The sequence below is a fragment of the Sciurus vulgaris genome, assembly GCF_902686455.1.
Source record: "Sciurus vulgaris genome assembly, chromosome: 1".
Lineage (NCBI taxonomy): Eukaryota > Metazoa > Chordata > Mammalia > Rodentia > Sciuridae > Sciurus > Sciurus vulgaris.
Window position 1 is genome coordinate 111,604,509 of NC_136461.1, and position 12,547 is coordinate 111,617,055.

Below are 12,547 nucleotides of genomic sequence, written 5' to 3' on the forward strand. Positions count from 1 at the left end.
TAGTAAGACCCATCTAAAAATAAAAAATAAAAAGGTCTGGGGATGTGGGTGAGTGGTTAAGTGCCCCGAGTTCAATCTCCAGTATCAAAAAAAAAATTTTTTTTAAACTAATTCTACATTTGCAAGCTAAATACACCTGGAAGGATCACACTTCTTTTGAGTTGCATATATTTTCAGAATCACAAATAAAATCAAAATTGCAGAATACCCTTCACCTATAATAAAGTAAGACTCCAGGGAAAAAGCTGGGATTTAGTTTTTCTTTTTTTAAGGAAGTAGCTCAGTGATAGAGCACTTTCCCAGTATAACATGAGGCTCTGGATTCAATCCTCAGCATCAGATTTAAAAAAAAAAAAAAGTCATCCTTATTTTTTAAACTGTAGTACTTGGTGGCTATTTAATCTTTCAGTAATAAGCACATTCGGAAATGCACCTTATCCTTCTTGCACTTTTCCCCAGAAAGATTGTACTTACAAATATATTCTGTTTTTGGCACAAATATACTGATTCTATTAACTTCCTGGGAATTATGAGGATTCCCAGTGAGATGGAAACATTCTCTCATTGTAGATAATGTTGTGTGACATTTAAAAGGAAGTTCACCATATTCTTTCAGATTTTCATTTGCATAGATGACAATTTAGTGTTTCTTGGAAAATGATATTTAAATTCCATAGGCTCTGAAAATATAATATTATTTAACAGTTACTATTTATATTAGAGACAGAACCTAAGATTTCTCAGCAAAAGGACTAGTAAACACATATAATAATGTATTATTTTAACACCGAAATATACCAAACTATACCAAACTATATTAAATAATAGTACATACGTTTCTACAGATTAGATCAATACTCATTTAAAGTTTAAGTTCCTTAAGTTAAAATCATGGTATTAATGGCACTAACATTTTAAGTAATTAGGCATAAGTAAAATATAATACATAAGAATTTAATACATGCTAAAAAAAAGACTTCATAAATCATTAGCAAAGACATAGATTATTCAATAATAAATAGTGTTGTGATAACTAAAAAATTGAGGTTATGCAGACACAAAAAGGATTATGCAAAGGATGACCCTGACCCTGAGGGCTCTCCCCAGGTTTCCCCACAGCAAGTGGGCTGGTATCCAGAGGCATTCAATTGCCTCTTCTCCAAGCATCTACAAGTGCTGAACAGTTGGTCTTCCCAGATGGTCTCTAAAGAACAGGCACTAAGTTGGAGATGGTGGCACACACGTGTAATCCTGCAGCTCAAGAGGTTGAGGCAGGAGGATTGCAAGTTCAAGGCCAGCCTCAGCAACTTAGTGAGATTCTGTTTCAAAATAAAAAAGGCTGGGGATGTAACTCAGTGCTAAAGTATCCCTGGGTTCAATCCCCAGTACCAAAAAAAAAGAAAAAAAAAAAAAAAGAATTATGGCATACTCCTGTAATCCCAGCTACTCCAGAGACTGAGGCAGGAAGATCCCCAAGTTTGAGGTTAACCTGGGCAAGTTAGCAAGACTCTTTCTCAAAATAAATAAAAAGAGCTGAGAATATATCTAAGTGGTAGATTTGCGAGGCCGTGGGTTCAATTCTCAGTTTGGGGGAAAAGAAAAGAGCTGGCAACTACATTCAACTACACTCTCAAGGTAATTCCCAAGTTTGATCACAGAGCACCCTGGTGCACTCAAGCAAGAACATTTCTCTTTTGGTAAACATGGGCCCTGTGCATCCTTCAGAAACTTCTATTTATGAATCCATGTTTAAGTCACATAGTGTTTGCTGCTGTTTGTCTGGGCCCTTTGCTTGACGAAATGGATTTAAACCCTGACCTCACATTATGCACCACAACTAATTCTAGATGGTTAGCAAGTTAATATAAGTAAATCACAATAATAAAAGCAAAATTAAATGATCCTCAAATCTCTGGAGGGTTACAAAATTCCAGGCTTCATAAGAATATGACATCACAAATATAAACACTAATCAATTCACTAAACACTTTTTAAATTTATTTAATTATTTGTTGCTGGGGTTTGAACCCAGTGCCTTGTGCATACTAAGCAGGTGCTTTACCACTGAGCTACACCGCTAGCCCTACATAAATATTTTAAGCTTTCATATAACCAAACTAAACAGACAGGCTTCCCCCTGCTTGTCTCTCTCCAGAAGATTCTGCCAGTTCTTCCAGCTCTACATCATACTGCTATGATGGGCCACCATGCTGTGCTGGTGCTCAACCAGAATACAAAACATAAATCTGGAAGAAAAGTTCAGTCTGGAAACATCAATGCTGCTAAGATTATTGCAGATATCATCCAAACATATTTGGGACCCAAATTCATGATGAAGATGTTTTTGGGCCCAATGGGAAGCTACATGATGACCAATGATGGCAATGCCATTCTTCAAGACACCGAAGTTCAACATCCAGCAGCCAAGTCCATGACCAAAATTAGCAGGGCCCAGGAAGAAGAGGTTGGAGATGGAACCACATCAGTAATTATTCTTGCTGGAGAAATGCTGTCTGTGGCTGAGCACTTCCTGGAGCAACAGATGCACCCAATAGTGGTAATCAGTGCTTAACTCAAGGCACTGGATGATATGATCAGCACTCTAAAGAAAATCAGTATCCCTGTTGACATCAATAACTGTGACATGATGCTGAACATCTTCAACAGTTCCATTAACACCAAAGTAATTAGTCGGTGGTCCTCTTTGTCTCGCAACATCATCTTGGATGCTGTCAAGACTGTACAGTTTGAGGAAAATGGTTGAAAGGAGACTGACATCAAGAAATATGCAAGAGTGGAAGAGATACCAGGGGGCATCATTAAAGACTCATGTGTGTTATATGGAATCATGATTAACAAAGATGTGACCCATCCATGAATGTGGCATTATATCAAGCACCCTCGTATTGTGCTGCTGGATTCTTCTCTGAAATATAAGAAAAGAGAATGGCTTTCACTGACATTGAGATTACCCAAGAGGAAGACTCCACTCAAATCCTCCAAATGGAAGAAGAGTATATCCAGAAGCTCTGTGAGGACATCATCCAACTGAAGCCTGATGTGGTTATCACAAAAAAAGGTATCTCAGATTTAGCTTAGCACTATTTCAATAGGGCCAATATCACAGACATCTGCAGAATCCAGAAGACAGACAATAATCACATTGCTAGAGTTTGTGGGGCCCAGCTAGTTGGCCAACCAGAGAAACTAAGAGAAAATGATGTTGGAACAGGTGCAGGCCTGTTGGAAATCAAGAAAATTGGAGATGAGTACTTTACATTCATCACTGAGTACAGACACCCCTGAACCATTCTCTTCAGGGATGCAGTAAAGAAATTCTCTCAGAAGTAGAACCCATCCTCCAGGATGCCATGCAAGTGTGCTGCAATGTTCTTAGCTGGTGCTGGGGGCGGCACCTCTGAGATGGCTATAGTCCATTCCTTGACAAAAAAATTCAATGCCATGCCTGGTATGGAACAATGGATGTTCAGGGCTGTTGCCCAGGCTTTAGAAGTCATCCCTTGTATCCTGATCCAGAACTGTGGGGCCAGCACTATCCATCTACTTACTTCCCTTTGGGCCAAGCACACCCAGGAGAACTGTGAGACCTGGGGTGTAAATGTGAGTTGGGAACTTTGGTGGACATGAAAGAACTGGGCAAATGAGAGCCATAGGCTGTGAAACTGCAAACATATAAGACAGCAGTGCAGATGGCAGTTCTGCTACTGTGGATCAATGACATCTTCTCAGGCCACAAAAAGAAGGGTGATGACCAGAGCCAGCAAGAAAGGGCTCCTGATGCTGGCCAGGAATGAGTGGTGGGCAAGGCAATTTCAATGCACAGAACCAGCAGTCTCCCCCTTTCCTGACCCAGAGTGCCAGGAATATTGTGGACTGTCTGGAAGGGATCAAATTGAGGGGCATTCTCTAGTCCCTTTTTGTCCCAGCTCAGTTTGCAGAAGGCACTGACATGTAATTCTTCTCTATTGTAAGCTTTCCATTTAGTTTGCTTCCAGTGATTAAATCTAAGTCATTTGAAATTAAAAAAAAAAATCATTAAAAGACAAAGAAAGGATTAGAAGAAACATTTTCATCTACTATGACAAAGGATTAATTATCATTATTACATTAAAAATCATACATTTTGGCCAGGCAGGGTGGTGCATACCTGTAATCCCAGCATCTTGGGAGGCTGAGACAGAAGGATCACGAATTCAAAGCCAGCCTCAGCAAAAGCAAGGTGCTAAGCAATTCAGTGAGACTCTGTCTCTAAATAAAATACAAAATAAGGGCTGGAGACATGGCTCAGTGGTTGAGAGGCCCTAAATTCAATCCCTGGTATTCCGCCCCCCACAAAAAAAGAAATCATACATTTTTCAAATTAAGCCATAAAACCCACTGAAAAGTGTTATAAACAATCTACAAAAATGAACATGCAACCAGTAATCAAAGAAATGCAAATGAAATCAGCAAAGAACCTTTTTTTAACCCTACTTTTTACCCACACTTTCTCCTCTTTTTTTTTTTTTTTTCATACTGGGAGTTGAACCCAGGGGCATTTTACCACTTAGCTACATCCCCAGCCCTTTTCACTTTTTATTTTGACATAGGGTCTTACCAAATTGCTTAGGGTTTAAGATGTGGGGGCTGGCCTTGAACCTGTGATCCTCTTGCCTCAGCACCCCACACCAAGTAACTGGAATTACAGGCATGGGCCACCATGCATGCCCAGCTTTTCTCTTTCATTTCAAATAGCTTTCTTAGCCTCTTTTGACTTTTACTTCCCTAACTTCTGTATATTGAAGTGCCTTAGCATTCTGTACTTCTCTTTTCTATCTGTTCTAATTCCCTAAATATCTCAGTCAATGTCATGGTTTAAAAAAAAAGTATTCTATTAATGATTCCCAAAATTCATATCCCAGTTTGGGCCAGAAGATCCTCAAATGTATCTCAGTCTTAACTACGGATACTACTGCTCTACCCAAACCAGCTCTTCCTGCTTTCTTCTCCTTCTTAGTTAATGGCAACTCCATTCTTCTATTGCTCAAACCAAAGAAATCTTTTTATCCCCCCTGGGGCCTCATGCATACTAGGCAAGTGCTCTACCACTGAGATATACCCCAGCTCACAGGCCAAAAATCTTGATACCATCCTTGATTCCTCTCTTTCTCTCATATCCCAATTTCAATCCACAGACTGAAGTTACATTTATTTTAAATTCTATTTCATTTTAAATTCTAATAATGTGGGGAAATTATTTTTCATATATTATTATAAAAGCATAAATTTGTAGTCTATGATTTCAACTAAATGAAACATGTACTGCCAAAAGACTAAGAAATTACTACATTTATGCCAATTTTTATTTGTTTTTCTCTATTTTCCAAATTGTTGGTAGTATGGTTGTGATTTATTGTCTGAAAATACATTTACAATAAAAAATACTTTTATATTTTTAAAAAACACACCATGGCTGAATTAGCCAGATACAGAAGGTATTAGCCACAAGAAGAAAGCAATTACTTGAATAAAGAGATTTAGGAATATACAAATCAAAGATTGATTAGTCGGCAATCAAATATAACTAGCTATAAAGAAAGAAATTTTTGAAAAACCTGTTTGAAGAAAAGAAATATGTTAACAGAGAAAAGTGATTTGCATAGAATCAAAAGAAGCAACAAGCATTTGGCAGATTAGTCTAGTACTGCTGAAGTAAGACACATTTAATACAACTAACAAAAACACTAAAAAGGGTACTTTCCTATGTATCAGGTCCATCATTCTTTTTTAAAAAATATTTTTCTAGTTGTCAATGGATCTTTATTTATTTATATGTGGAATGGACCTTTATTTAAGTTATTTATATGCAGAACTAAGAATTGAACCCAGTGCCTCACAAATGCTAGGCAAGTTGCTCTGCCACTGAACCACAACCCCAGCCCAAGGTCCATCATTCTTGCCAAGTATAAAAAATACCCCTCAAACCAGCTGATACTACTTTGATTCATACTTATCAGAGAACTTATGATCCCTAGTTTGGCTTCTCAGTTACCTTTTCCCAGGAAGAGGATGTGCTAGACCTACACCTAGTAACATGAGTACTTAAAATGTGGCTAATCCAAATTGAGATGTTAAAATCACCTCAGATTTTGAGGACTTTGAATGAAAAAACAAAGTTAAATAGCTCAGTAATTATTTTCACAATGATCATATGTTGGGAAATTATTATATTTTGGATATGTTAGGTTAAATAAAATGTTAAAATTAGTTTTGATCATTTATTTTTATGATTTAATATGGCTATTAGAAAATGTTAAATACTTCTGTGACTTGCATTTGCAGGTAGTAGTATATTCTTACTAGGGAGCACTGATCTAGGATACGGAACAAGAATATTGCAGTCAATGTAAAGATAAATTAATAAATCCACATTTGATTGGTAAGTTTTCTTTTTTTGGCACCAGGGATTGAACCTAGGGGTGCTTAACCACTAAGCTACATCCCCAGTCCATTTTTATTTTTTATTTTGAGATAGGGTCTCACTGAGTTGCTTAGGGCCTTGCTGAGTTGCTGAGGCTGGCTTTGAACTTGAAAACCTCCTGCCTCAGCCTCCCAAGCCACTGGGATTACAGGATGCACCTGGCAACTGATGAGTTTTCATGGCATAAGTCTGTCCATCACAAATGGATCAACTCTACTCTAACAAAATCAAGCCCTGCAAAATAGATGATCAGACCTTCACTAAAGTGAGCAAATCTAAGTTTTGGCACCCTTTGAGTTTCCTGGGCACAAGCTGTCAGCTCAGCCATTTCTTGGCTCACAATCTTGTGTTTAGACTTTGTTCTTCAAAGGAGAGGGTTGTGAATTATTCATATTTGCTCTCCTACAGTTTAGGTGCCTTAAACAGAGGTATTGAGAAGTTTGTTAAATAAGTATTCTACATTTGATGCCTTTGATCGCAGCTATATGCCTCCTTACCTCAAAAAGTACTTGTACATAACTTTCCATTGTTTATTTCTTCATCTGTTAATTGTAAATAGCTTGTAAAGACTGAACTCATACTCAACAGAAAGCAAAATTATTTAGTAGTGTAATGTAAAAATGGTGAATAACTCTAATATGCAGTGAGTCTGATAACCATTACAGTACATTATATTTTATTTTCAAGGTCAAAGTCTTAAAGACAAACCACAGAACTGATATTTTATCATTACATGATAGCCTCAAGGCTGATACAGAATAGTGGTGGAAAGGAAAACAGATGACACAAAATGAAAAGTAGGTTTATCACAGGATCATTGTATCCTGTATCACAGGAGCTTTGGCTTCATGGCATAGACCAGATGGCAATAACCCCTGTCTCAGCAAGCAATTCTCAATGTCTTATGGGTTGTAAAATGAATTCACTATTAACTTTATCTGCTAATAACTATGTTCGATTATTGTGGCAGCATCAAAACAATGCTGAAAACATGCACAATCCCTCAATGTAAGAAGGAAAACAAGAACAAAAGAAAACAAAAACTCCTCCTGAATATTTACTCTATCAAAAAGAAAATTCTTTTCTGAGAAATGGTATTACCCAACAGAAAATTCTGACTTCTTAAAATCCAGGTATGGCCAGGCATGGTAGTGCAAGCCTGTAATCCCAGTAACTTGGGAGGCTGAGGTAGGAGGACTGCAAATTTAAGGGGTGGGGGATGCTGGGGATGTGGCTTAGTAGTAAATCCCCCCTGGGTTAAATCCCCAGTACCAAAATAAACAAACAACCAAAATAAATAAAGTCCAGGTATATTCTCATCTCTTATTTTTACTTTTTAAAAATATTTTTAGTTGTAGCTGGACACAATACCTTTATTGTATTCATTTATTTTTATGTGGTACTGAGGATGGAACCCAGAGCCTCACTCGTGCTAGGCAAGTGCTCCACCATTGAGCTACACCCCCAGCCCTCATCTTTTATTTTTAAATGAAGTAAATGGTCTTCATTTTACCTACATTTTGTGGCTGTTTTGTAAAAATCATTGAAAATGCCTGAGAAACTATTGGCATTAGTTTTACTTCAATTAAATATTTGCAGTTGCTAATTCTATAGAAGCAGGTCCTATGACAGTTTTATAAAAATTGTATTATCTTTATTATTTTATAGGTGAACTTTTTATCATTGTTCAGCGGTTTCCCTCTGGGTTCTAACATTTTCCAGAATTCATTCATCTTTAGGTACCAACCTGACTAATTGCTTCAGCAATATCTTAAATTCCCTTAAGACAGGAAAAATAAGAGTAGGTACATGTAAAGGGGGGGGGGGGGGTTAAGCTGGTTCCTGGGAACAAGAAGCGAAGTTCAAAGGCAAAGTAGACCCAAGAGCGAACTTGAACCAGATTCAGCACAAACAAGAGGGAGAAACAAAGTGGCCTCAGCTCCAAACGCGGCTCTTAGAAAAAAAATTAGTTAGCCCTCATTTCCACTTCGGAGATCTTGAAACAGTACATAACACCAATTTTATAATTGCTGAGTAAATGAGTAATGTTCATGAATGTGGGATTTAGGATAATTCGATATTTGAAATTAAATTAGAAAATAAAGGCTCTGTTAATCTTTAAGCAAGAGTTGCAATGCAGGGCTGGAGTTGTGGCTCAGTGGTGGAGCGCTTGCCTAGCATGTGTGAGGCATTGGTTCGATTCTCAGCACCGCATATAAATAAATGAATAAAATGAAGGTCCCTCGACAACTTAAAAAAAAAAGAGTTGCAAAATGTAAAAAATAAGTAAAGAAAAGAAAGGTCCCAAAGACCTAACCGCTAAGTTTCAGTCCGCGTTAACTAGGCAGGCCCTGGAGAGGGTAACCGAAGGTGAATCCAAGACGCTTTCCTCAAGCCGAGGCTCTGAAAGTCCCGGTGCGTCTTCAACACGAGCTCCGCACATGCGCAGACCTCCACCTTTAGATGTGAGAGTGCGCACCCGGCCCTTGCTTGTCTAAAAGAGAGGGAGGGCGGGTCGGGTCGGGTCACGTGACATGGATTGCGGCATTTTTGGCCCAATCCGAAACGTTTTGGGAAAAGCCCTTGTAGAGTAATTCGGGTAGCCCCGGTCCTTCCCTAGTCTTGACCTCGTTTTTTTCTTATTCTTGGCTTTTCGATTCTGTTCTTGAATCTGAACCAGGCTTGGTAGAATTTTTGCTTTGTGCCCCGTGAGTCAAATTAGAGGCACACTATAAAGCAGTGTTTTTCTTCATAACTAAAGTGGCATTTCTCTAATTTCAAGTCTACTGCTTTCTCCGCAAAACGCTCTAATCCTGTTTCTACTGCTTGAGATTCCAAAATCGCTGGAGGAAGCCCGATTGTAAAAATAGCACCCCAGAAAAAGAAACTGTTTTATCTGTATCTCAGGGTTTGAAAAATGGGGAAATCATAGTAAAAATTTAGAGGTATGTGTCCCCAGAACTAAGCGACAGATATACGATCCCAAAAACGTACCCGCAATTTGCTTTGTCACCTTAAGCATTCAAATAAAATGTCAAGATCTGTTCATTCAAGACCCCTGTCAAAAATCAAGCTGGGTGCGGTGGCGTGGCCCAACAACTGCTGAGGCTGAGGTAGGAGGCAGGATTGCAAGTTCGAGTCCAGCCTCAGCAATTTAGCGAACGACCCTGTCAAAAAATAAAAAGGGGGCTGGGGATATAGCTCAGTTGGTAGAGTGCTTGCCTTGCGAGCACAAAGCCCTGAGTTCAATCCCCAGCACCGCAAAAATAAATTAATTAATTAATTAATTAATTTTAAAAAAGGGCTAGGGGTGTGGCTCAGCGGCAATGGCCTTCTGGGTTCAAACCCCAGGAACCCCCCCCCCCCAAAAAAAAAAAAAAATCTCAAGTAGGCTGAAATAACGTAGTTGATTCGCCCCAGAGGAGTGTGATGGGAAACAAGGACTTAAGAGAAATTTGATCTTAACTCTGGAGTTCTTGAAATGAGAAGAGAGTGGATAAAAACAAAACGGTTGTTCTAGAGTCCTAATCCTTGCCCTCCTGACTGCTACAGCCCAGGTACCTTAACAGTGGTTTCTGCCACATTCCAACATAGATGGCTTGGTTAAAAATAATTTCTAGTAAAACTACCAAATCTGGTAAAAATTCCTTTCCGGTAATTGTATTCACTAAGATTTTACCAATCTCCTACAAATAAGAAAACCTTAGCGCTGAAGAAATGCTTTTGTACTTAGTGTTCTCAGAAAACTAGCGAGGGAGCCGAAGGAGCCGTGGTGCATGCTTGTAATCCCACTGGCTGGGGAGGCTGAGGCAGGAGGATCTAGAGTTCAAAGCCAGTCACTTCACTTCTGCAAAAGCCAGGCGCAAAGCAACTCAGTGAAACCCTGTCTCTTAAAAAACACAAAAATAGGGCTGGGGATGTGACTCAGTGGCCGAGTGCCCCTGAGTTCAATCCCTGGTATCCCCAACCCCACGTACACAGAAAAAAAAAAAAAAAAAAAAAAAAAAAACACGTAAAACTAGTGGGAGTACATAGCGAAAAGCCCTGCACTTTGGAAGGACTTCACAGCGACTTGCCATGTGACAGTTGCTGTTTCCCTTGGTTTCCTGTGGTGCTGACATCCTTTGTTCTTAAGTATAGTTGCTTCAACTGCAGTGCCTTCTAGTATAGATTCTTGTATGGCCCCCCATAGTACTGTCACAGCTTTCAGCATAAATGACTTCAAACACTACACTGCCATAAGAAATGCCCTCTGGACCGGGCGTGGAGTCACGCGCCTGTAATCCCAGGGGTTGGGGAGGCTTGAGGCAGGAGAATTCCAAGTTCAAAGTCAGTCTCAGCAATTTAGTAGGGCACTAAGCAATTCAGTGAGACCTTGTCTCTAAATAAAAGACAAAAAAAGGTTGGGGATGTAGCTCAGTAGTTTAAGTGCCCCTGGGTTCAATCCCTGGTACCATTAAAATATATATATGTATATAGTCTGGGAGAAAATCCCTTCACATGGAGAAACCTATAGCCTGTGAGCTAATTCTGGGTTTATGGAATAAGCCTTTTCAAGGAAAAGTCAAGAGTGAAGGGCAGAGATCATGGCCTTCATTTGAAAGATGGTGCAGTTTAAGTATTTTAACAGGAGAATCAGAGAAAAGACAAGTGTTCATTTAGTGTAATTTATTGGAACTCAGGGATGCTTTTCCACTGAGCTACATCCCAGGCCTTTTTATTTTGAAATAGGGTCACACTACATTTGCCAGGCTGACCTGAAACTTGTGATCCTCCTGCCTCAGCCTTCCTAGTTGCTGAAATTACAGGCCTGCCCAGGGAGCCTCATTCCATCACTTCTCAAGTTAGAACATTGTTTTCATCAGTATTGTAGGTAGCACCTATCATTACTAACCACTAGTGTAAATGTGTCTGTTGTTTTTCTACATAGCCAAATTCAAATGATGGTTTAACAAAATGTTAAATTATTTCTAAATATTCACTAAATTCAAAGTCATACCTACTTCTGATTCTTCCTTAATCAGGGTTATTGAGTAACCCTACATAAGGGTCTTACTGCTCAAAAAGAGCACCTACACTTGTACTACATAAAAGTATTTTACCAATATGTAGTCTTTTTAAAGATGCTCCTGAGATCAATTCATTTTGTAATTTCTACTTGTGGTATGATCTGTTGTCCCAGTTAAGGTTGGCTGTTCAATAGACTAAAACCCAAGCAGCTGTCTCAAGCCAAAGTATTCATGCCAGGTTTTCAAATCTTAGGCTAATTACTACTGGTGTAAAAGACACTGGTAGTAGAATGCTGTTTCTAGTAACAACTGCAGAATATCATTTCACCCTTTTCTAGAAACAGGAGAAATTTCCAGCAACTGGAAAAATATCTGCTCCAAAGACTCTTTGAAATACAGAACAAGGAATAAGCAATGTAAGTGTTTTGAATCATAGTCTTTCACTGAATTGCCTCATTCCTAACAACCTCACCAAAAACTGTGTGGGGATTCTCCATTTTCTTTAACCAAGAGGGGAAAGGCTTCAAATTTTTCAAAGACGTAAACAAAAGTAATAATTTCAGTAAATACCTGCAGCTGGAAATACTTCAATATTTTCCATCCCTCAGGAAGCAGAGTTCTATAATTAAAATAGCTTTGCAATATTCAATATTTAACCAAAAAGCAATTATGAAAACATTACTTAGCATTATACTTATGTCTTAACTATACGAAACAGATACCCTCCAGTTTTCCATAAGTCAAACATTTTTTTAAAAATCACTTATCAGGGAAAACCAAAACAAGAGTACAGGAAAAAAAAACCTATTGCTTGAAAATTAAACATGTAGGAATTACATCTGTTTACATTATCAAAAGATTCTAAAGATACACACTACAGAGTACAAATGGAGATGATGGGCTCATATTGGAAAAACTATTAATATATGGAATTTTATAATCAATTCGACCATAGATAATAGTTACTTCCACCATAGGCAATAAAGTACAGGCTCAATTTGCAACTCCAAAAGGAAAATTAAATGGCTTAAGAATTTTTTCCTGCTTCTTGGAAAAA

At 38.5% G+C, this 12,547-nt stretch overlaps 1 pseudogene across 1 annotated transcript; it reads left to right on the plus strand.

Moving 5' to 3' along the window:
* The first annotated feature begins 2,194 nt into the window (after positions 1-2,194).
* Positions 2,195-4,008, plus strand: LOC306658936 (T-complex protein 1 subunit gamma-like; annotated as a pseudogene). The gene has a single exon. The product of its transcript is annotated as a T-complex protein 1 subunit gamma-like (transcript).
* The last annotated feature ends 8,539 nt before the right edge of the window (positions 4,009-12,547 follow it).